Below are 27,982 nucleotides of genomic sequence, written 5' to 3' on the forward strand. Positions count from 1 at the left end.
GAATCTAGCTGGAAAGATGAAATTGTTAACTACATGACATGTGACAACCTCCCTTTAGACCCTACCACTGCACGAAAGCTAAAAGTGCGAGTCGCAAGATTCGCCATCATAGATAGAGAATTATACAAGTGAGGTTACTCCCAGCCATTCCTGAAATATCTCACTCCAAGTAAAGCATATTACGTTCTCCGTGAGATTCACGAAGGAATATGTGAAAATCATTTAGGGAAAAAATCACGGGATGCCAAAGCATTACGTCACGAATACTTTTGGCCCACCATGAAGAAATATTCTTTGGAACTCGTCCAACGTTGTCGGCCATGCCAAGAACAAGCCAATCTTCACCCCCAGCCCGCAGCATTGCTACAACCATTGGATAGCCCACTACCTTTTGCTCGGTGAGGAATGGACCTTGTAGGCTTTTTCCTCCTGCTACAGGATAAAGAAACTTCCTTATTGTTGCAGTAGATTATTTCACCAAATGGGTCGAGGTGTAGCCACTAGAAAAAATCACCGAAAAATATGTCATCGGTTTTCTTTGGAAAATCATAGTGTACAGGTTTGAAATTCCCCGAGCATTGATCTCAGAAAATGGAACTCAATTTTCCAGAGCAAAGATAAAAGAATGGTGCAAAGGCATGTCTATCCATCAGTTTTTCACATCATTCGGCAACCTGTAGGCTAACGGCCAAATAGAAGTTATTAATCAAACAATCTTGCAGCATCTTAAAATCCGCTTGGGTAATGATAAAGAAAAGTCGGTAGAAGAGTTACCAAGCATACTATAGGCATATTGAACGACACCCCGTGCATCAACATAAGAATCATCATTCAATCAGGGGTTTTTAGACTATGCTTGTGGGTGATAGATTGTGGACCCCTTCAGCCGGGTTGCCCGTGTTTTGAACCTAACACGGTTCGTGTCCACGCATCCTATTCCCTCGACGTGATATACAAAAAGTTTGGAGATTGCGACCCTCACATTGCCCTTCCCACAACTATTGATTCATGTATGTGATTATAACTCTGCATTTGGTCTCGCTTTGTTTGACTATGCTTTGGTTGCGTTTCGCATCTCATCTTCGCTATGGGCCACCGATCGCGTCAAAAAGTTTAAAGTTGATGTGATTTTATTAGTAGATTCTTATTTTATAGTTAAAAAAATTACTACATATTGCACTTTATATATTAAGAAATCGGGAAATTGGACATAAATCCCTAATCAGAAACTCCACTTTAAGTTCAGTCACCATGTCATACATTCTTTTTCTGCACTCGCTGATGCACCAGAAACTTATTTTCAACTCCCTATTTCACATATTTAATTTTTTAACCCTTAATTCTTATTTTCCCTAATTATTCGCCCTAATTTCCTTCCCTTTGTTCTCCAACCCACTCTCGCCACTTTCTTCTCCAACCCATGCTTCCTTCTTCTCTCAACTTGAGAACTCACGGAAGAAAAACCACGGCCTAAGAAACCCACTTACCTACAACATGACCCGCGAAGGTTTCGAAGAGGGCGATGACAAGGGACGAGTCGAAGCAACACAGGAGACGAAGGCAGTGGGTTTCTTTCTCCAAGTTTGATATTTTGGTCGGTTTCTCCAATTGTTTCTGCGATTTTGTGCTTGATTGTGCTGGATATATTTTATAGAATTCGATTTATTTATTTTTTGAAGCGAAAAGTCGATTTATTTTTAATTATATAATTTTGTTATGTTTAAGCTTAAACATATAGATGATCAGGATACCAAAGTATATAAGGCCGTGTAATTCTTCTCCATTTATATTCTGATTCATTTTTTTGAATCAATAAAACATAAGTTTTTGTCTCTGTTCGTCACCTTTCTGCTGTTTTTTTTAATTTAGAGGCATTTTCTTAAAAGTTCTATAGCAAGGTAGTATATTGAATTTTGATAGTATTTCTATTTCGTTCTCTTTGTTCTTTGCTCTCTGTTCTTCGCACACTTTAATATATTATTTTATTTTGTGTCTTTTTATTATTGATTTATGGTAGTTTATTAGATAGTTTTATTTTGTGTCTTTTTGTTGTTGTTTTTATGGTAATTTATTTTGTGTCTTTTTTTCGATTTTTTTTGGATTTGTATGTCCATTTGCAGCTGTTTTTTTGTTGTATATCTCTTTGTCACACTTTTTTTTTAAATGCTTGTGCAATTAATTGGCACGATTTTTTGGGATTGAGAATGAAATACTAATTTAAACCGTAGAATGAACAATTTATTTTCATATGAAATGATCACTAATGATTTTTTCCTTTAAAAAATGATCACTAATTTAGTGATCAACCACTATTGCGTCAATTTTATTACTCACATCTACATATAATCACCACAATCAATTTCTGCACTATTTCACATTGTTGTTGTAATTTTAGTCTTATTTTTATTTTGTTTTTGTTGTAGCTTATGCATTCGATGTGTGCTAGTTTGTTTAATTTAGAGAGATTTTCTTAAAAAGCATATAGAAAAGTAGTATGGTGATTTTTTTACCTTTATTTAAATGAATTGTTAAATTAGCTTTTTGATTATGTGAAGTTCCTAAATTATCTTTTTTTACCAACAATTCTAATTAGATTATTATTTGTTCGATTTTTGAAGTGTGGATTTTTTAAGGGCGTGTTGTTGCCGCACTTTTCAGTTTGCTACATATTATATTTCAAACAATGGAACCTCCCTTGAAGTTTAATATTTTTTTATATCAAGCTATCATATATCTTTAATATGTCAAATGAAGAGTATGAATTACAATGGTGTATTTTGCATTATGTTTCCTTCAATTTGTGTTAGTTTGTTTAATTTATCTGTCTTGTTTAGTTTGTTTTGATGAATAATTTTTGGTTTGTTTGATTTTTTGGAGTGTTTTGCATTGTGTTTCTTTGTCGTTTTTTCTAAGTTACTAAGTTTGATGGTATGTGTTGTTTGGACGAAATTTAGGAAGCGTATGATATATTAGAATTAGTAATGATGATATTGTTGTTTTTTCTTTTATGCAGAAATGGTTAAAAATATTTGATGAAAATGAAGCACATATGCAGAGCAGAAAATATGCAAATGATTCGAGGGAGAAATTAGAAGCACTAAATAAAAAATTTGATAAAGAAATGTAGATTTTTGTGTTCCCAATTCACAAAAAATGGCACTTGTTCTTACTTGTATACAAAATATAGAAAAATGTGAACCGGGTTTTGTGTTGAAAATAAGATGCAGATTTTGATTATGGTATTTACACGCATTTGTGGGCGGTTCTCGTGATGAAGATGAAGCATGGACGTACGAAAAAATATTGCACAATGAATAGTATTTAGAGCATGTATGTATCACCACAACCATTTCATGCGACAATAATTGGGTGTTCAGAAAAACGTCATGAAGATTTCATTATATTTTATGTTGTCGTTGGAGAGCAAACCATTTTTAGGTTTAATCAATTTTTTTTTCCGATTGAATGATTAGATGCAGGAAACATGCATATAATCTTCGGATAACGTGTTCTTACTTTGAACTTTTTTTTATCTAATTAATGCATAATATTTGGAAAAAACAACTTTTTACCATCATTTGTATTTTTCAAGAGCAAAAAAAACACTATCGACTTAATTATTGGCGCAAAATAGCTTATTTTAAATAAAAAAATAGTCTGAATTCGTTACAAAATATGTATGGAAGATGTACCAAATTTAACAAATTCTCATACCACAATTAGACGTTATTATACTTTATTTTCAAGCAAAAGTACTACATATCGTTACAAATGGTACTGTTTACCAACACCATAATGTAAAACATGTATGAAAGATGTACCAAATTTAACAAATTCTCATACCACAATTAGACGTTATTATACTTCATTTTTAAGCAAAAGTACTACGCACCGTTACAAATGGCACTGCGTTTCTGATCACGCACCAACACCACAATGTAAAACATGTATGGATGATGTACCAAATTTAACAAATTCTCATACCATAATTAGAGTTTGTTATACTTTATTTTCAAGCAAAGATACTACGTATCAATACAAATGGTACTGTTTTTCTAACCACGCAACAACACCAAATGTAAAACATGTATGGAAGATGTACCAAATATAACAAAATCTCATACCACAATTTGACGTTATTATACTTTATTTGCTAGCTAAAGTATTATGTATAGATATAAATGGTACTGCGTTTCTGACCACCCACCAACATCACAATGTAAAACATGTATGGAAGATGTACCAAATATAACAAATTCTCATACCACAATTAGACGTTATTATACTTTATTTTTAAGCAAAGGTACTAAGTATCAATACAAATGGTGTTGTGTTTCTGACTACGCACCAACACCACAATGTAAACATATGTATGGAAGATGTACCAAATTTAACACATTCTCATACCACAATTAGACGTTATTATACTTTATTTGCTAGCTAAAGTACTACGTATTGATATAAATGGTACTGCGTTGTTGACCACTTCATTTTCAAGCTAAAGAATTTTTTTATTTATACTACAAAATTAGACATTTGATATGTAAACACGTGTTAATCACAATTGATGATACAAAATTAGGACATTGGATGCATAGATAGAGTTGTTTTAACCATATATATTACAAACATATACAATGGATACATATACTTGTGTTTGTTGATGCTACTAAATTAGACATTAGAATGCATAAACATGTTATAATCATGATTGATACTAAAAATTTAGACATTTTATGAGTGAATATTTTAATCACCATTGATGTTACAGAATTAGGACATTGGATGCATAGATAAAATTGTTTTAACCATAGATGTTACAAACATAAACAATGGATACATAACATGTGTTTTGTTAATCACCATATGTGCTACCAAAATTAGACATTAGGACTCATAAACATGTGTCAATCATCATTGAATCATGCACTTGATGCATAAACATGTATATGATTGGCACATGTTTATGAATCATATGTCCTAATTTTGTATCATCAATGGTGATTAACACATGTTTACATATCAAATGTCTAATTTTGTAGTATAAATAAAAATATTTTAGCTTGAAAATGAAGTGGTCAGCAACGCAGTACCATTTATATCAATACGTAGTACTTTAGCTAGCAAATAAAATATAATAACGTCTAATTTTGGTATGAGAATTTGTTAAATTTGGTACATCTTCCATACATGTTTTACATTGTGGTGTTGGTGCGTGATCAGAAACGCAGTACCATTTGTAACGGTGCGTAGTAATTTTGCTTTAAAATGAAGTATAATAACGTCTAATTGTGGTATGAGAATTTGTTATATTTGGTACATCTTTCATACATGTTTTACATTGTGATGTTGGTGCGAGGTCATAAATGCAGTACCATTTATATCTATATATAGTACTTTAGCTAGCAAATAAAGTATAATAACGTCAAATTGTGGTATGAGATTTTGTTATATTTGGTACATCTTCCATACATGTTTTACATTTGTTGTTGTTGTGTGGTCAGAAAAGCAGTACCATTTGTATTGATACGTAGTATCTTTGCTTGAAAATAAAGTATAAGAAACTCTAATTGTGGTATGAGAATTTGTTAAATTTGGTACATCTTCCATACATGTTTTACATTGTGGTGTTGGTGCATGATCAGAAACGCAGTGCCATTTGTAACGGTGCATAGTACTTTTGCTTAAAAATGAAGTATAATAACGTCTAATTGTGGTATGAGAATTTGTTAAATTTGGTACATTTTTCATACATGTTTTATATTGTGGTGTTGGTACACAGTACCATTTGTAACGATACGTAGTACTTTTGCTTGAAAATAAAGTATAATAACGTTTAATTGTGGTATGAGAATTTATTAAATTTGGTACATCTTCCATACATATTTTGTAACAAATTCAGACTATTTTTTATTTCAAATAAACTATTTTGCGCCAATAATTAAGTCGATAGTGTTTTTTTGCTCTTGAAAAATACAAATGATGGTAAAAAGTTGTTTTTTCCAAATATTATGCATTAATTAGATAAAAAAAGTTCAAAATAAGAACACGTTATCCGAAGATTATATGCTTGTTTCCTGCATCTAATCATTCAATCGAAAAAAAATTTGTTGTACTACTGGTCAATATTATGTATGGAAGCTGTACCAAATTTAACATAACACCATACCGCAATTAGTCTCTATTATATTTTATTTTTAATATATTGTACTACTGGTCAATATAACGGGTACTGCGTCTGACCACGCACCAACATCACCATTAATGTTACAAAATTAGGACATTATATGCATACATAATGTTGTTTTAACCATATATGTTACAAATATATAAAATGGATACATATACATGTATTTGTTAATCATTATATATGCTATCAAATTAGACATTAAAATGCATAAACATGTGATAATCATAATTGATGCTAGTTATCAAAAGTCGAAACCAAGATTAATTAACATGAAATAATTTATTAATTAACAAAAAAAAGTTAAAAATTTGCAATTAGATTGTACAAATTTTGACAAAACCTCTCAATAAATAGGAGATACTCAAGGTATTTCCCGATAAAAGTATAATTCCATAAATTAGTTTACAAGTGACAATAATCCGTTCATATTACAATGATACAAATGTCATGAAATAAAATTGAGTCTCACAAAAAGATCATAAAGGCAACGATGTGCCATTAATACTTCCGCTAGATCAACTACACTTTCTTGTAGATGCATTCTCGTAAATTATGTGTTCTACCATCTGTGAATTGAAAAATATATTAATGTAAGATTTTTACTTGTAGGGAGACATAAGTCAAACAAATAAAAAATTTATGTTAGAAAAAGTGTGACGACCCGGTTCTTAATCTCTCAAATCATAATAATAATTCAATGTTCATGAATTAAAGGCAAACATCAAAGCCAAAAAATATATATATTTTTTTAAAACAAAGGTGGCTCGCTCGAGCGAGCCTCACCTCTCGCTCGAGCGAGAGCTGCTCGGGTCCAAGACCCCTTGGCTCACTCGAGCAAGCCTCGGGCTCCGCTCGAGCGAGCTGCACTCTGCCCCGCTGCTAAAAATCTGAATTTCTGCTGTCAAATGAAGATTTGTGATATCTAACTTCTTCCAACAAAACTAGATAAGAACAAGAGAAGATGATAACATCAAAAACTCAAACTCAACATTATCATGTGTTATACATCTCGAAGTAGTAGAATCTCTAGACCAAAAGTTCAAGTCTAACAACTACAAGATCAATGTTCTTGAACTAACAAAGGTTGACAACATAAAAACATCTACACCGGATCATCACTCTAATCTCTCAAGTCTCGATTCGTCAAGCCCGTCTTTGCCTTGTTCCTGAATCACCTGTTGCCATGCACACATACAAACACGACAACAGCCGAAAAACTCCGGTGAGAAATATATTTATCAGTAAAAGCAACTAACATGCAAATCAAGTTATATATCAAACTCATGATATAAATAAAAGACAATGCATGATTAAAAAAAATAGGCTTCTCTCAAGAAATCTCTCATTTCGTCGGTTGGGATCCCAAGAAGAAGATATCGTAACTAAACCACCGACTCTCCCGATCGAGGTGGGGCTACTTATCTTGCATTTCTAGACTTTGAAGCCACCATACATGTAAATCAGACGCTAGGCTATCTCAACCACCCAGGCCATACACATATAGTTCCTCAAATCGTCTATTCGAACGTTTCCGTTCATTTCAAAATCAAAGAACAAGTCTCACAAGATGAATGCAACATATAACATCGATATAGCATTCATTCACATCATAGCCTCATTCAAGAATTCATATAAAAGCAAGTAATCAAATAAGTATGTGATTTAGGGAACTCGATACAAACCATCTCGAGTTTTAATCCCATTCAAGTAGTAGTCCACTTTTACCTTCGTATTTCTTCTGTTCTGAATTCTTCAAATCTGAACTGCAATCTCAAAACCTTCACATCAAGCTTCGTTCAATACATTCATTTCAGAATCGAGTCAAAATCATCAACACATATTCGATCAAATGCATTTCAAACCTCCCTTCTTCTTCTTCAATTCGAATTCGGAGTCTTGAGTCGTTAGCCTTCAAAACTAGTCTGAAATCGAGGAATAAAAATGCTATATAATCGATAACATTTCAAAGAACATCTCATCTTGATAATCAGCTATCAAACTAGTCTCAAAACATGAATCGATGACGTAGAGATTCAAAATCGGTAACCGACTTAATATCGGCTTCGAAGCTAACTTCTTTAACTTCATAAGAAAATCATACGTGCATCTAAATCATTAATACATCATTCTAATCCTCATAACAGCAGCTAAGTATATCAAATACAATCTGAACATCATAACAAGTTCATTCCTTAATCCATATTCGATCCGGTTTCGAAAATAAACGATACAACATATCAAGAACATAATCATGTACCAAAGTACTGATCTCTACCAAATTTCGTTCTTCAAAACATGCCGAGATGATTAAATACTTACATCAAGTCAAATTCCTCGTCGCAAGGATTCCAGAACATCTTTCGAAATCGAAATCGGACGATCGGATCAAAAGTTACGGCAATTTGAAAATCGGAAATCAAATCAAAGAAAAATATCGCGGCTCTCTGTTCAGAATTGAAACGACCCTAACTCTATAATTAAGAAATAAATATGCGGAATTTTTTTTTTATTACTAATTAAAATAGATGTACATACATGCCCATACATATATGCACAGAATAAATAGATTTAAAAATAAATAACTTAAATAAAAATAATACAACAATTCGAAAACTTAACATTTCATAATTTAAATATCTGAGTCATGCGTTAAATAAAATACTGACCAAAAATGGAATAAATTAAAGTTTTGCATGCACTGAAAATTACTTAAATAAAATATCCCAAATCACAACCACTGAAAATAATTAAAATGTAACATGCTAAAAATTCGAGACATGCATAAAGACTCAGACAACGGTCACGGGGATCACTGCCAGTCTGCTCATACGTCCTCGCCTCCGGTGGGTACTACGTCCTCTACGTACTCACCTGCACCATACCAGTGTAGTGAGCCTAGAGGCCCAACATGCTAACATAACAAGGATTTAAAATAATTTAAATCACTTTAATACTAATACATAACATATACATGAATGAGCATGCTTAAAATAATATCATGACATAACATAACTTAAATTAACTTAAATATCATAATCATACATAATACATAAACATTGTTGAGCAAATTATTTTCTAACATCGCATGGTTGTATCCATAGTGTAACCTTAAATCATACATTAAATACTGATCAGCGTGGAAACCAACGTACGTGGCGGTGACGAATCACCTCTTAAATTGGCAGTAAACTGCCCTTCAATAGTTCACATATGGGGACGAATCCCCCTTAAATTGTCACACTACTTCAACTTCCAACATAAAATATTTTCTTTTGCTCAACCTTAAACATTAAATCATGCATAAAATTATTTCATGAATGCATGTACTTAAATAAAATGTGTGTCCTTCATATATATTTAATTTAATTTCATACTATCATATAAATATAAAAATAACTTCCATGCATAAAAATAATTAAATATATATTCAGGACACATGCAATTTTTCATGGATTGTACTGACTGCTGGCCCTAACACTGAAGCCCATTTACTTAAATCTGGCCCATTAACATACTTAAGCCCAACATTACATTTCTAAGCCCAATTAATTAATTAAAGCCCATTAAAAACACTCCTGGTCCAATAACAACTTATTCTGGCCCAATGGGCCCTAAAGCCCAAAGATTGACCCAATAACTTCCATGGGCCCCAAGGCCCATAAAAATTTAAGAGATTAACTTAAATTAATTTAATTAAGCCAAAAAATAATTAAATTTATCCCAAAGAAATTAAATGGAACCCAAATCATTTTATTTCAAATTAATTGGCCCAAAAACCAATTAAATCCTAAAATACCTTAAAATTAAAAAGACTCGAGCCCGGCCCACCAACCCGGACCCGGACCAACTTAACCCGACCCACTACCCTACTGACCCGACCCGGACCACTCAGGCCCGGCCCAGACCCGAAACTAGCCCAAAAATAATTAAATTTATCCCAAAGAAATTAAATGGAACCCAAATCATTTTATTTCAAATTAATTGGCCCAAAAACCAATTAAATCCTAAAATACCTTAAAATTAAAAAGACTCGAGCCCGGCCCACCAACCCGGACCCGGACCAACTTAACCCGACCCACTACCCTACTGACCCGACCTGGACCACTCAGGCCCGGCCCAAACCCGAAACTAGCCCAAAACCCGTGACCCCCCTCCCTTGCTCCCTCTCGTCCGAGAGCAGCAGGTCTTCACGGCCTGCTGCCGGCCAGATCCGGCCGCCCCTGGCCGGAGCCCCGCCGCCCAGACGTAGCCCACGTCTGGGCAGTCCCGACCTGGCCCTAGCCCTGACCCCATGCACGCCCTAAACCAAGCCCGAACCCCTCTTCCCTCGAACCCTAGCTGCGCATCCATGGAGGCCGATCTGCACTTGGGGGTTTCCTGGGCTCGTTTGGCTCGAGCCACTCGAGCCATTCGAGTCTAGGCCTCTCTCACGCATCTTAAATCCCCTTGACCAGTAGTAGTACGAATCATGGTTAAGAAAAACATGAATATGATCAAGAAACGCAAGAACACACGCATAAAACCCGCACTGTTCTCGTTTTTCTAAAAATTATTGGAACAATCTGACGTCTACACATTCACACATATAATTCCTGATATGGCACGAAAATAAAGAGAAAGAATCATGCCTTGCACCGTAGATTGAAGAGAAATAGGCACGTGGGACGATTTCGGGACGACGGGGCGATGACAACTTGCTTTGGACCATCAAAAACGTGGCTATGGAGTCTACCTTGGGGCTGCTCGGTCGAAGAAGAAGATGAAGGAGGGTGGGATGTCGGCTGAGTGAGTGATCGGGTGAAGGGTTTGGGTAGGATAGGTTTAGGTTTAAGTTTTTTAATTAAAATAGGTTTTAGGATAATTGAAAATATTCAAAAAGGATATTAAATATATAACTTAAAAACTTTAAATAAGAATTAAAATCTGATAACTAAATTAAAATCCCGAAATATTAAATTAAGGGAATTTTAAAAATACTAAAAAGTCATTATTTTGGCTTATTTTGAATAAAAACGGACTCCTAAAATTATATAAAATTAAATACTAAAAATATTGAGGGAATAAAACTCAAAATAATATTTTTGGGCTCTAAAAAGACTCATAAAATAATTTGGCTAGAAAGCTGTCATCTCGTCCGTCCACGGTCCCGTCTACGCGATCAAAAACAATTAAATACTAAAAATCATAAAATCACCAATTATGGGTTAAATGCTTAAAAAAATAAATTAAATCATGCACAAATAATTCCACATAATTATTTAACCCATAAATCTAAAATTTTAAATAAATAAAATTTCTAATTATGCATGCGAATTTACGTATTTAAAATACCGGGTGTTACAATTCTCCCCTCCTTAAATTGGATTTCGTCCTCGAAATTAAAGTACTTACCCGAACAACTCCGGGTAGCGAGTCCTCATATCTGCCTCGGTCTCCCAAGTAGCTTCCTCCTCCGAGTGATTCAGCCACTGGAATCTGACCATCGGTATGACACGCGTCCTAAGCCTCCGCTCCTCCCTAGCCAAGATCCGTATAGGCCTCTCCTCAAATGCTAACTCTGGTGTCAACTGAAAAGGCTCAAAATCCAACACATGCGACGGGTTGGAGACATATCTCCGAAGCATGGATACATGGAAAACGTTGTGCACTGCCGCTAGCCCTGGCGGTAGAGCTAAACGGTAGGCCAACGTGCCAACTCTCTCCAAGATCTCGAATGGCCCTATATATCTCAGATTAAGCTTGCCTCTCAGGCCAAATCGCACTACTCCCTTCATAGGTGACACCTTCAGGAATACGTGATCACCTACAGCGAACTCCAAATCTCGTCGTCGAGTATCTGCATAACTCTTCTGACGACTCTGAGCAGTCCTCATCCGATCCCGAATCTGAGTCACAATATCAGCTGTCTGCTGCACAATCTCAGGACCAAGTAAAATCCTCTCACCAACCTCATCCCAATGCACAGGAGATCTGCATCTCCTCCCATACAATGCTGCATATAGAGCCATACCTATAGACGACTGAAAACTGTTGTTATAGGTAAACTCCACTAATGGCAGTCTAGTCTCCCACGAGCCCTGAAAATCGATGACACAAGCTCTCAGAAGATCCTCGAGAACCTGGATCACTCTCTCAGACTGACCATCTGTCTGGGGATGGAATGCTGTGCTGAATAAAAGTCTAGTCCCCAAAGCTATGTGCAGACTCTTCCAAAACGCGGATGTGAATCTCGGATCTCTGTCTGACACAATCGACACTGGTATGCCATGCAACCTAACAATCTCCTTGATGTAAAGCTCTGCATACTATGTCAATGAGTAAGTAGTCCTCACCGGCAAGAAATGAGCTGACTTGGTGAGTCTATCCACAATCACCCAAATCGCTGTGCAACCTCTGGCACTCCTCAGTAAGCCAACCACAAAGTCCATCGTAATATTCTCCCATTTCCATTCCGGAATAGGAAGAGGTCTAAGAAGTCCTGCTGGACGCTGATGCTCTGCCTTGACTCGCTGACAAGTCAAGCACTCTGACACCACTCTCCCGATGTCTCTTTTCATCCCGGGCCACCAATACAATAGCTGCAAATCTCTGTACATCTTCGTACTTCCGGGGTGAATGGAGTACGAAGATGTGTGAGCCTCTGCTAAAATCTCAGCTCTCAACTGATCGACGTTTGGTACCCACATCCTACCACGGTACTGAATAATGCCATCCACAACTGTATACAGGAGGTTACCCTTGGCCTCATCTCTCTGTCTCCATCGCTGCAACTCCTCATCAGTAGACTGTCCATCCCTGATCCGATCTCGCAGAACTGGCTGCACCGTCAACACTGACAAGCTCGGTGCATGACCACTCGAATAACACTCCAAGTCAAATATCTGAATCTCGCTCTGTAGTGGTAACTGTACGGTCAAACATGATACCACTGACGACTTCCGACTCAAAGCATCTGCTACTACATTAGCTTTACCCGGATGGTAGCTAATGTCACAGTCATAATCCTTCACCAACTCCAACCATCTCCGTTGCCTCATGTTCAACTCCTTCTGAGTGAAGAAGTACTTGAGGCTCTTGTGATCAGTGAAAATCTTGCACTTCTCGCCATACAGATAGTGCCTCCAGATTTTCAAAGCGAAAACCACTGCTGCTAACTCCAAGTCATGCGTCGGGTAATTCTGCTCATGAATGTTCAGCTGCCTCGACGCATACGCAATAACCTTGCCACACTGCATAAGTACTGCGCCTAAACCCAGCTTAGACGCGTCGGTGTACACCACTAGCTCCTCGTGGTACTGTCACCGCTAACACCGGTGCAGTAGTGAGTGCTTCCTTCAGCTGATCGAAGCTCCCCTGACAGTCTGAACTCCAGTAAACTTCGCGTTCTTTTTGGTTAAAGAAGTCAAGGGTACTGCAATAGAGGAAAAACCCTTGATGAACTTCCTATAATATCCTGCCAAACCCAAGAAACTGCGAATCTCCGAAGCATTCTTCGGAATACCCCAATTCTGCACTGCCTCAACCTTCGACTGATCAACTGCAATCCCATCTCTCGAAATAATGTGGCCAAGAAATGCCACCTGCTCGAGCCAAAACTCGCACTTGCTGAACTTGGCATACAAATGATGCTCCCTCAAAGTCTGCAAGGCTGTCTGTAGATGCTGTCTATGCTCCTCAATGCTCCTAGAGTAGATCAAGATATCATCAATGAAGACTATGATGAACTGATCTAAATACGGCTGAAAAACGCGGTTCATGAGATCCATAAAAACCGCTGGAGCATTGGTCATCCCAAATGGCATCACTAGGAACTCGTAATGCCCATACCGTGTCCGAAAAGCAGTCTTGGACACATCTGCATCTCTAACACGCAGATGATGATAACCAGATCGCAGGTCGATCTTGGAGAACACTGAAGCTCCCTGCAACTGATCAAATAAATCCTCTATCCTCGGCAGTGGATACTTGTTCTTCACTGTGACCCTGTTGAGCTCTCGGTAATTGATGCACAATCTCATACTGTCATCCTTCTTCTTCACAAATAACACCGAAGCTCCCCATGGAGAAAAGCTAGGACGAACAAAGCCTTTCTCTAATAACTCCTGAATCTGCTCCTTCAACTCTTTCATCTCGGTAGGAGCAAGTCTGTACGGTGCCTTAGAGATAGGCACGGTGTCTGGCACTAAATCGATGCCGAACTCCACATCTCTCACTGGTGGAATTCCTGCAACATCCTCCGGAAAGACATCTGGAAAGTCACGAACCACCTCTATCTCTGATAATGATCTGCTAGATGGTTCTGAGGCCGTGACAATACTCGCTAGAAACCCCTGGCAACCCCGTCTCAACAACTTCCTCGCCTGAATAAGAGATATCACCTGAGGAAAATCACTGCTCTGAGATGCATGGAAAGTAAACAGGTCGCCCCCTGACGGTTTCACTGACACTGACCTCCGACAAAAATCAATCGAAGCTCCATTGACTGTCAACCAGTCCATACCCAAAATCAAATCAAAACCATTCAATGGCAAAACCACCACATCTGCTCGAATGGAGTGTCCCTGAAGCTCCAACTCCAGTTCTCGAATAACCTTCGAGGTAGAAATAATCTGCCCTGACGGCATAGTAACATCATACCCACTGTCAATAATCTCAGGTGTGATGCCTATCCGCCTGATAAACTCCAGGGAGATAAACGAATGTGTAGCCCCTGAATCTAGAAACGCAAACGTGGAGTTGCCTCCAACTAGAATTCTCCCTGCACCCAGAAAATTCCCAACAATTTCATACCACTACTAAACTTTTTCCCAATGAGTCACTACTAACCCTTAATTCTAATCACAAGTAAAACATGCATCTTATTCTAACATGCAGATAGATAACCCAAAGAACAACAATTCCATAAAGAAAACGAAATTCTTAACCAAAGGAAAATTATAAAATACTAGAGGTAAGATATACCGGTGATCAAGGAGGTGTCTGGGTCTGCCTCCTCTGCCTGCATGACGAATACTCTACCAGCAGTGTTCTTTTTCCTTGGGCAGTTAGCTATCTGATGCCCTGGCTCCCTACAGTGGTAACAAACTTCTGCTCCCAACAGACAAGGTCCCGAATGCATCTTCTGACACTTTGGGCAAGTAGGAAAACCTATGGCATTAGGGGCCCCGCCCCTCTGCTGCTGTGGCCTCTGCTGCTGCGGCCTCTGCTGCGGATTCGGGCCCTTAGCCGGCCCAGTAAACTGCTTCTTCGCAGGAGGCTGCGAAGATGGTCGCTGATACCCTGACTGAATCTGTCTCTTCCCTTGCTGCTCCCTCTGGATCTCTCTCCTGCCCTCCTCGGAACGCAAGGCTCTACTGACTGCAGTCTCATAAGTAGGGACGTCCGCCATGCAAACGTCATGCCTGATATCCGCCTTCAGCCCCTCCACAAGCTGCCTCATCTTCTCCTGTGGACTGTCTGAAATCAGAGGCACAAAGTGACAGCCCCTCTCGAACTGTCTCACATACTCAACCACAGATCTGCCCCACTGTCGGAGACTCATAAACTCCCGGATCATGCGACTGCGCACATCCTCCGTGAAATACTTGGCGTAGAAGATACGCCTGAACTCTGCCCACGTCAGTGTAGGAAGGTGAACTCCCCTGGAAGCACCCTCCCACCACAAAGCTGCATCTCCCCTCATCATGTACGTCGCACAGTTCACCCTGTCGGCATCTGTGATCCCCATATACGCAAAGATGGACTCCAAAGAGCGAATCCACCCCTCAGCCACCAAAGGACGGTGGTACCAGTGAACTCCTTGGGTCCCTTCTTCTGGAACCGCTCAGCTACGTCCTCCTCATGGGACATCCTAGGACGTAAAGCCTGCTGCTCTAACAGAGCAGTAATCCCCGCCATCAAAGTAGCATTGGCCTGCTCCAATGCTGCTAGTGGGTTCTGCGGAGGTGGAGGTGGAGGTGTAGGTGGAGATCCCCCACGTCTGTTCATCGGTCTGGGAGGCATTCTGCACCACCACATATTTCTTTACGTAAATCGCCATGCATAACTAAGTGGTTTAAAAATTAATGCTAACTTAAATTCTTAAAAATAAATCATGCTATAAACACTTAAAACTTACATACCGGTAGCGTGGATTTCTGAGCTCGCATAGCAGTAATGACCCTTCCAAGGACCGTGCTTTGATACCAACTGAAACGACCCTAACTCTATAATTAATAAATAAATATGCGGAAATTTTTTTTTTATTACTAATTAAAATAGATGTACATACATGCCCATACATATATGCACAGAATAAATAGATTTAAAAATAAATAACTTAAATAAAAATAATACAACAATTCGAAAACTTAAAATTTCATAATTTAAATATCTGAGTCATGCGTTAAATAAAATACTGACCAAAAATGGAATAAATTAAAGTTTTGCATGCACTGAAAATTACTTAAATAAAATATCCCAAATCACAACCACTGAAAATAATTAAAATGTAACATGCTAAAAATTCGAGACATGCATAAAGACTCAGACAACGGTCACGGGGATCACTGCCAGTCTGCTCATACGTCCTCGCCTCCGGTGGGTACTACGTCCTCTACGTACTCACCTGCACCATACCAGTGTAGTGAGCCTAGAGGCCCAACATGCTAACATAACAAGGATTTAAAATAATTTAAATCACTTTAATACTAATACATAACATATACATGAATGAGCATGCTTAAAATAATATCATGACATAACATAACTTAAATTAACTTAAATATCATAATCATACATAATACATAAACATTGTTGAACAAATTATTTTCTAACATCGCATGGTTGTATCCATAGTGTAACCTTAAATCATACATTAAATACTGATCAGCGTAGAAACCAACGTACGTGGCGGTGACGAATCACCTCTTAAATTGGCAGTAAACTGCCCTTCAATAGTTCACATATGGGGACGAATCCCCCTTAAATTGTCACACTACTTCAACTTCCAACATAAAATATTTTCTTTTGCTCAACCTTAAACATTAAATCATGCATAAAATTATTTCATGAATGCATGTACTTAAATAAAATGTGTGTCCTTCATATATATTTAATTTAATTTCATACTATCATATAAATATAAAAATAACTTCCATGCATAAAAATAATTAAATATATATTCAGGACACATGCAATTTCTCATGGATTGTACTGACTGCTGGCCCTAACACTCAAGCCCATTTACTTAAATCTGGCCCATTAACATACTTAAGCCCAACATTACATTTCTAAGCCCAATTAATTAATTAAAGCCCATTAAAAACACTCCTGGCCCAATAACAACTTATTCTGGCCCAATGGGCCCTAAAGCCCAAAGATTGGCCCAATAACTTCCATGGGCCCCAAGGCCCATAAAAATTTAAGAGATTAACTTAAATTAATTTAATTAAGCCCAAAAATAATTAAATTTATCCCAAAGAAATTAAATGGAACCCAAATCATTTTATTTCAAATTAATTGTCCCAAAAACCAATTAAATCCTAAAATACCTTAAAATTAAAAAGACTCGAGTCCGGCCCACCAACCTGGACCCGAACCAACTTAACCCGACCCACTACCCTACTGACCCGACCCAGACCACTCAGGCCCGGCCCAGACCCGAAACTAGCCCAAAAATAATTAAATTTATCCCAAAGAAATTAAATGGAACCCAAATCATTTTATTTCAAATTAATTGGCCCAAAAGCCAATTAAATCCTAAAATACCTTAACATTAAAAAGACTCGAGCCCGGCCCACCAACCCGGACCCGGACCAACTTAACCCGACCCACTACCCTACTGACCTGACTCGGACCACTCAGGCCCGGCCCAGACCCGAAACTAGCCCAAAACCCGTGACCCCCCTCCCTTGCTCCCTCTCGGCCGAGAGCAGCAGGTCTTCACGGCCTGCTGCCAGCCAGCTCCGGCCGCCCCTGGCCGGAGCCCCGCGGCCCAGACGTAGCCCACGTCTGGGCGGTCCCGACCTGGCCCTAGCCCTGACCCCATGCACGCCCTAAACCAAGCCCGAACCCCTCTTCCCTCGAACCCTAGCTGCGCATCCATGGAGGCCGATCTGCACTTGCGGGTTTCCTGGGCTCGTTTGGCTCAAGCCACTCGAGCCATACGAGTCTAGGCCTCCCTCACGCATCCTAAATCCCCTTGACCAGCAGTAGTACGAATCATGGTTAAGAAAAACATGAATATGATCAAGAAACGCAAGAACACACGCATAAAACCCGCACTGTTCTCGTTTTTCTGAAAATTGTTGGAACAATCTGATGTCTACACATTCACACATATAATTCCTGATATGGCACGAAAATAAAGAGAAAGAATCATGCCTTGAACCGTAGATTGAAGAGAAATAGGCGCGTGGGACGATTCCGGGACGACGGGGCGATGACAACTTGCTTTGGACCTTCAAAAACGTGGCTATGGAGTCTACCTTGGGGCTTCTCGGTCGAAGAAGAAGATGAAGGAGGGTGGGATGTCGGCTGAGTGAGTGATCGGGTGAAGGGTTTGGGTAGAATAGGTTTAGGTTTAAGTTTTTTAATTAAAATAGGTTTTAGGATAATTGAAAATATTCAAAAAGGATATTAAATATATAACTTAAAAACTCTAAATAAGAAGTAAAATCTGATAACTAAATTAAAATCCCGAAATATTAAATTAAAGGAATTTTAAAAATACTAAAAAGTCATTATTTTGGCTTATTTTGAATAAAAACGGACTCCTAAAATTATATAAAATTAAATACTAAAAATATTGAGGGAATAAAACTCAAAATAATATTATTGGGCTCTAAAAAGACTCATAAAATGATTTGGCTAGAAAGCTGTCATCTCGTCCGTCCACGTTCCCGTCTACGCGATCAAAAACAATTAAATACTAATAATCATAAAATCACCAATTATGGGTTAAATGCTTAAAAAAATAAATTAAATCATGCACAAATAATTCCACATAATTATTTAACCCATAAATCTAAAATTTTAAATAAATAAAATTCCTAATTATGCATGCGAATTTACGTATTTAAAATACCGGGTGTTACAAGAATTCTCAAACTTTTCTGAATGAAATATGAGTGATACACGTATTCATGCTGATAATTATAATTAAAATCGGATATGTATTGCTTAATTGCAATTTAGTCCCTCAAATCTTCCTTAATTGCAATTCAGTCCTCGGCCTTCGTTTTAATTCAATTTCAATCCAAAATAATTTAAGAATATTAGAATTTAAATCGAAACTCTAAATATTCCCAAATTAAATATATTCGGATTAATCAAATAATCCCGACCTTTTGCATTTTAGCCCTTCAACTTCGATATTTGCAAATCTGTCCCTTATCGAGTTGTATCTTCAAAATTAATCTTCTTTAATTCCCGAAACATGGAATTTAATTTTGAATTCCATAAATATTCAAATCGAATATTTATTCTTTTAATTTAAGAATTCTCGGAATTTAATTCTCAAAATCCGTAAATTCTCAAATTAAATATTTTCGGCTCGGAAATTAAATCTATCATGTCCATAACTTCTCAAATAAATATTAGCCCATAATATGAAATTTAATTCTCAAATTCCATAATTAATAATTTAATATTTTTGGGCCTTACAATTCCTCCCCTCTAAGAAATGATTTCGTCCTCGAAATCGTAGTCAAATCAAATATCAAGTCTGATAGACTGAATGATTATCTGAAGTTATTCTCACCTCAATCATATAACTCTGAACTTCGTATCTCATTACTTCATTTCTTATTAGATCCTTTCTTCGGATATGCTTCTATTCTCTTTGGTATCTATTCAGTTGTACTTTCAGTCATTGAAAAGAATTCGTTCTGAGCTGCTTCTTTCTTCAATTAAAGATTTGTCGACTAATCTAACTCAAAATTTTTTCGATATCTATTTCATCTAATTAAAGTACATAGGAAGAATCTACTGATACTTCCTTCACTTATATACATGGAACAATTCAAATTCATTGAACAATTCGGATTCATTGTATCAAGCTGAAAAGAATAAATCTTTCCCATCGTCAATTCCATCTGACATCTCATTCAATGAAGTTCAGTATCTGTGTCGACTTGTTTCTTTCTGAATATCATTCGATGTTCTAGATAGAACATATATCAAGTCTAAGCTGTCATTCAATTCAGTGCTTCAAGATCAATAGTCAACTTCATATTCTGAATCTGCAAATTAAACTCTGCTTTTTCTCTATTCTGAATTGAATGATGTTTCAATAATAACTTTTCCGCTTAACGAATCAGTTTCAGCTTCAAAAGTTTTATCTATCATTAAATTACGAATTCTGGTTTTTCTTCTCTGTTTTCATTTCGTACAGATTCATCTTCAAAATCTTTGTGTGTCTCAAATCAAATCTGATCTAATATCAACAATTCATGTCTGATATGATATTATATACCTCAATAGTAACATTTCAACACAAAGAAATCGGATTTTCTTTCATCATATCCTCATAGCATTATCTCAAACTCGGCTCAATAGCTGTTACAGGAATTATAATCATCAAGTGGCAACACTCAAGTCAAGTAATACCGAATCAGGTATTAAAGTTCTGAGAATAGTCTCAATATCTGGAAAATCAACTCAGATAATCCATCAATCGATGAATGGTATAATGCAATCACATATAACCAACTCTCAGAACATCAGTCAATCCATCGATGCCACATTCTGTCGAATAAATCTAAAGTTTTAATCCTGACAATAAATTTTCATCATTCATGTAATTTCATCATATCTCTATCTTCTTCACAGATCTGAATAAATAACTGTTATTCACATCTCATACAGTGTATTCTAAAATTCTGATTAGTCTATTCGGACTATCTATTAATCAGAGTATAATATGCTGTAGTCACAGATTTCAAAGTATTCAGAGCTGTTGATAATTGGTATCACATCAAGTGAAGTTCATTCTCGACATTCGATTCATCTTCTCTGACTATTCTTCCAATTCAAGGATAATATATTGTACCTTTACCTCAAAAATTACTCAAAGTCTTCGGATCATCTGTATTACAATTTAATAGTAAACCCAATGTTTCAATCTGAAACAATATTTCTTGGCTTACTGTTCATCTTATAATGAATCTAATCACAATTCAGTGATTTGATCATACAGACAGATCATCGTATACAGTAATGTCAATCAATTTGTTCATAACTACCACCTGTTTACCTCATCTATACTGTTTCATCATGGTAGTTTCACAAAATATTCTTTCAAATTATAATCTCGTTTCAATTTTTGGAGTTTCCAAACTATCACTGAACTCATCTGGTGAACGATCTTCAAATTCATCGGAAACTCTCGGTACATTTAACTTCAAAAATGTACTAATTCTGTTACTTCTATTTGTTTTATCTTCTGATAAAACAATTATCGAATGAATATTGAATTCATTGTTGTGCAATTCTTTAAATTCTGATATCTCTTTTCGGAAATATCAGGCACAATCAAATAATCAATCATAATAGAATTCATTCATTCGGATCTGAGGCTTCAATTCATATCTCAATCTGGCATTCTTTACTGAATTCTCATTGCTTCAGTTTACTTTCTGTGTTTCTTTCATCTTTTGAACAGTTCTGGCTTACTTCCAATCAAAAATCATTCTGATTGGTGATATATTCGTCTGAATATACTCAAACCAAAATATACAGAAATCTAAAATCAATCGATCAATGCCTATTTCATTTCTCACTTCTATTTCCAACGTACAAATTATACAACCAATTCAACATCTGGATAGTATTCAAATCTTTATATCAGTTACGAGCCAAAAATCTTTAAATACGCTGAAATTTTGCATCAAAGGATCAATAATTCTCAAAATCAAAAGAAATAAATCAAGATTGAGAAAATCTCTCAATCAAGGTCATCCAAAATCAATCGTCTGGATAACAAACTCTGCAAAGTGAAAACAACTTACTTGCATCTCATAACTCAGAATGAGTAAATCAACTCAGGCTCTATGAACAAAACAAGGAGAGCCACTCAAATCAACATTTCAAGAATCATATATCCAATTGATGTAATCTATTCAGCATAATCAAAGAAAAGACTCAACTAACTGATTTTCATATCATCGTCTATCATATAAACTTCAAAAGCAGCATTCAATTCATCAAGTCGCTATAAAATTCCAGCTCACAACTTAAACTAAAGTCGAAATCTTACTGGAACATATCTGTAATCTCTATTCATTGGCATACCTATCAATGATGATTTAGATCTTGAACATATCTAGTGCATCGAATATACTGATTTCAGAATATTTTTGTAATCAAACATCATATATCAAACCAAAATCACAGAATCTTAATTCAAGATTCTATATCATATCATCATATTCATATGCACATCATGTTCTTGTTGATCTAATTCAATCGTTTCTTCTATTCATCAATTCTATTTAAGTTCTCCTTTGATCAGACTATTCATACTTCTCAATAACTCGAGTTCTGATCAAGAACCAATTCTACTTCATTTTCACGTAATACATGCTTCCAAGAAACTCAGATATTCAGGTAAACATGTACTTCGTAAAGCATAAAGCATACTGATTGGTTAACTCACAAAAACAAGTGATTCAATAATCTGAAACTATCACTAATCAGTACTTGGTTATAGTCTCATCATCTATCATGCATCGTAACCAAATATTTCACATATGAACAACATCATGTTCAATTTCATTTCATCGAAGCAATAGTTCTATTCGTCAGTTCAATTCACAAAGTCTCTTTTCTGAGACAGAGGTAATCATATACTAAGCTTTCAGCTATCATATATCTATTGCACCATTAATAAACAGGTCAAAACAAAATAAATTTGTTACCTGCAATTTCATTCTCGGGTGTAATTTCATTCTGATCCTCTGTATACTTCAGGAACCATTCTTCATTCAAATCATCTCAGAATCTGATTTGCTACACTGCTTGTTCGAATATCCCCCTCTAAAATGAGTGTAGTAATCTCTAACATATTCTGCATTTAGCCCCAAACACTTCTATCTTGGTCCGCTAGAGTTAAAGAATTACTTTCATATCATTCACTTCATATCTGTTCTGAAATAAAAATTGTAGATAAAGTTGTGAGTATCTCACATCCTCTTGCATGTCTACAATTTCATTCTCCTAACTCATCATTCAGCTTCAATTCTCTTAGACAGGGCTATGTCTTTCATAAAATGTTTCTGTCAACATTTATTCAAACATAATCGTCGAATTCAAGCCATAATTAAACAACTCAATCTTGAGCTTCATTATTATCATCTACAATTCAGAGAATCATAGTAGGCTTGAAAATTCTAATAAGGCCATCCGCAAAATTCAAAATATTCAGCTTCTAGAGGCTATATTTTTCTTTTATTTCTATCTGTTGTGGCAAAGAACTATAAACAAAATTCTGTTCTATGCACTTACCAACAATCAATATACCTCTATTTTGTCAAAATTTCTTCGTCACAAGCTATCAGCTGGTTGCTAGGTCTTGAAGTTGGTATATAATCGATCTAATGCAACATATATCTGTATATTCAAAAGATTTGCACAACTGATCCAGCTCTGTAAACCAACTTTTACCTGCAAGAACATCTATTCATTCGCTGATATACTAATCTGTTCAATCGGAGATACCTCATTCAACTGAGCAATACAGTTCTGTTCAGTCTGGCCATACAATTCTGTTCAGTCTGGGGTGCTTACGTCACCCAAAGAATAATGTTCTATTCAATTCTGGGTGCTTACATCACCCGAAGCATCATATAATAACATCAATAAGAAAATTCAACTATTTACCAATCAATAAATCAGGCAGTTGAATTTCAAAGATAGATCATGCTCACATGCAATTTATCAAATCATCAATCATCAAATCGAGTAATGCATAATCATGCAATACTATAAATGCATGTGACTCAATCTACCCCGCTCAGTTTCTATCTCAGTCCAAGAACTTACGCTCTGATACCACCTGTTGTGACGACCCGGTTCTTAATCTCTCAAATCATAATAATAATTCAATGTTCATGAATTAAAGGCAAACATCAAAGCCAATTTTTTTTTTTTTTTAAACAAAGGTGGCTCGCTCGAGCGAGCCTCACCTCTCGCTCGAGCGAGAGCCGCTCGGGTCCAAGACCCCTTGGCTCGCTCGAGCGAGCCTCGAGCTCCGCTCGAGCGAGCTGCACTCTGCCCCGCTGCTAAAAATCTGAATTTCTGCTGTCAAATGAACAGACTAGCTCCTGCCCCACCTGTTAAAAATCTGAATTTTCGCTGTCAAATGAAGGTTTGTGATATCTAACTTCTTCCAACAAAACCAGATAAGAACAAGAGAAGATGATAACATCAAAAACTCAAACTCAACATGATCATGTGTTATACATCTCGAAGTAGTAGAATCTCTAGACCAAAAGTTCAAGTCTAACAACTACAAGATCAATGTTCTTGAACTAACAAAGGTTGACAGCATAAAAACATCTACACCGGATCATCACTCTAATATCTCAAGTCTCGATTTGCCAAGCCCGTCTTTGCCCTGTTCTTGAATCACCTGTTACCATGCACACATACAAACAGAACAATAGCCGGAAAAATCCGGTGAGAAATATATTTCTCAGTAAAAGCAATTAACATGCAAATCAAGTTATATATCAAACTCATGATATAAATAAAAAACAATGCATGATTAAAAAAAATAGGCTTCTCTCAAGAAATCTCTCATTTTGTCGGTTGGGATCCCGAGAAGAAGATATCGTAACTAAACCACCGACTCTCCCGATCGAGGTGGGGCTACTTATCTTGCTTCTCTAGACTTTGACGCCACCATACATGTAAATCATACGCTAGGCTATCTCAACCACCCAGGTCATACACATATAGTTCCTCAAATCGTCTATTCGAACGTTTCCGTTCATTTCAAAATCAAAGAACAAGTCTCACAAGATGAATGCAACATATAACATCGATATAGCATTCATTCACATCATAGCCTCATTCAATAATTCATATAAAATCAAGTAATCAAATAAGTATGTGATTTAGGGAACTCGATACAAACCATCTCGAGTTTTAATCTCATTCAAGTAGTAGTCCACTTTTACATTCGTATTTCTTCTGTTCTGAATTCTTCAAATCTGAACTGCAATCTCAAAACCTTCACATCAAGCTTCGTTCAATACATTCATTTCAGAATCGAGTCAAAATCATCAACACATATTCGATCAAATGCATTTCAAACCTCCCTTCTTCTTCTTCAATTCGAATTCGGAGTCTTGAGACGTTATCCTTCAAAACTAGTCTGAAACCGAGGAATAAAAATGCTATATCATCGATAATATTTCAAAGAACATCTCATCTTGATAATCAGCTATCAAACTAGTCTCAAAACATGAATCGACGGCGTAGCGATTCAAAATCGGTAACCGACTTAATATCGACTTTGAAGCTAACGTTTTTAACTTCATAAGAAAATCATATGTGCATCTAAATCATTAATACATCATTATAATCCTCATAACAGCAGCTAAGTATATCAAATACAAGCTGGACATCATAACAAGTTCATTCCTTAATCCATATTCGATCCGGTTTCGAAAATAAACGATACAACATATCAAGAACATGATCATGTACCAAAGTACTGATCTCTACCAAATTTCGTTCTTCAAAACATGCCGAGATGATTAAATACTTACATCAAGTCAAATTCCTCGTCGCAAGGATTCCAGAACATCTTTTGGAATCGAAATCGGACGATCGGATCAAAAGTTACGGCAATTTGAAAATCGGAAATCAAATCAAAGAAAAATATCGCAGCTCTCTGTTCAGAATTCTCAAACTTTTCTGAATGAAATATGAGTGATACACGTATTCATGCTGATAATTATAATTAAAATCGGATATGTATTGCTTAATTGCAATTTAGTCCCTCAAATCTTTCTTAATTGCAATTCAGTCCTCGGCCTTCGTTTTAATTCAATTTCAATCCAAAATAATTTAAGATTATTAGAATTTAAATCGAAACTCTAAATATTCTCAAATTAAATATATTCGAATTAATCAAATAGTCCCGGCCTTTTGCATTTTAGCCTTCAACTTCGATATTTGCAAATCAGTCCCTTATCGAGTTGTATCTTCAAAATTAATCTTATTTAATTCCCAAAACATGGAATTTAATCTTGAATTCCATAAATATTCAAATCGAATATTTATTCTTTTAATTTAAGAATTCTCGAAATTTAATTCTCAAAATCCGTAAATTCTCAAATTAAATATTTTCGGCTCGGAAATTAAATCTATCATGTCCATAACTTCTCAAATCAATATTAGCCCATAATATGGAATTTAATTCTTAAATCCCATAATTAATAATTTAATATTTTCGGGCCTTACAAAAAGAGAAACCAAAGGTTAGTTCATGGGTTCTTTGCAAGTTCGTCGATTCTAGTCTTTTTTATAATACCGTCCATTTCAAATATGTCGGCTCCAAATGTGTATCCTATTGGAACATAGACCATTCCATGATAGGATAATTGTGTAACTGCAGTCAATCTGCAACATATATATTAACTGTGATTATAAAGAGAGGAGTCGTTAAATCGGGAACATGAACTATACCAAACAAGGATTCATGTTAAATTAATTAAAGAAAATAAAGAAGAAACTTTCAAGAATAAAATAAATGACAATCAGAAGGTCTCTCTCGTACTAATATTCGAGCATTGAATTTGACTAATGATCGGCTCGATTAGATTCATTTACATCACTTTCTTGGGTCGTGCTCTGGTACGCGGTTTAGGCAACTACATGGTCTTTGATGTTTCACTTTTAAGCAACCTACATACTTGGTGATTTTGTGCAGTACATTATGCTCATACTACAAATATTGGACAATTAATTATCCTCCCAAAGGCTTTACCCAAAGTTTTGCTAGAAAAACAAAGCAAGAGTACATATAAGAGTGTCAAATAAGTCAATAGCAATCAAGTGGCAAGAAAAGAATACAACATCAATCAAGTGCCAAGAAAAGAATACCACATTCTACTCAATTTCTAGCTATCAATACATCAACATTAGACTAAATGAAGCATGTAAACCACTCTATAATCTTACAAATTCAATTTTATATCACTTTTATGTTTATTTGAATTCAGAATTTGACGGTTGTGATATAAAATCACATCGATTGTAGAATAAGCTGAACCATAAAAACAGAGTCAAATGCGAGATGTAACAACTGTCTTACACAGTGGTTTCTTGCTTGCCTCCTTGTGTCCCGGTGCTCACAAAGAACCCGAGAACTCCGACAAGCTTCTGCTCCCTCCACAACACCCCGGTCGAGTCTAAAAATGCTTCATCTGCCCCGCCATACACCCCTACCTCTTTGGGAACCCGAACAAAACCATCTGCCTCCACCAAATCCTCCACCAAAATCACCGGAATCTCGTCGTTTTTTGGTGGCACTTTCATTTGATCCAAAGCTTGTGGCTCCAAGGTCTCGGGAACCCTGTACAGACTACAGTCCACACCCTCCACCGCATCCACCCCTTTCTCGAGCATTCTGGCCAAGCACTCTACATGCCTGTACAATAGAACATGATGAAAATTCTTAATTTTCGGGAAGTTGAATCTTGAAAACGGAAAGTGGGTTCGATTTTCTTGAGGTTTTGGAGCTCCATGGGGATTGATCCATCGGTGGACGAAATGGGAAGGGGAAAGGGAAGTGGTTGAATC

At 36.4% G+C, this 27,982-nt stretch overlaps 1 pseudogene; it reads right to left on the bottom strand.

The window, feature by feature from the left end:
• Window positions 1-160: 160 nt before the first annotated feature.
• On the bottom strand, window positions 161-27,927 carry LOC140860955 (NAD(P)H dehydrogenase (quinone) FQR1-like; annotated as a pseudogene).
• Window positions 27,928-27,982: the final 55 nt, after the last annotated feature.

This window comes from Henckelia pumila, chromosome 4 (assembly GCF_033568475.1).
Source record: "Henckelia pumila isolate YLH828 chromosome 4, ASM3356847v2, whole genome shotgun sequence".
In the NCBI taxonomy this organism is placed as follows: domain Eukaryota; kingdom Viridiplantae; phylum Streptophyta; class Magnoliopsida; order Lamiales; family Gesneriaceae; genus Henckelia; species Henckelia pumila.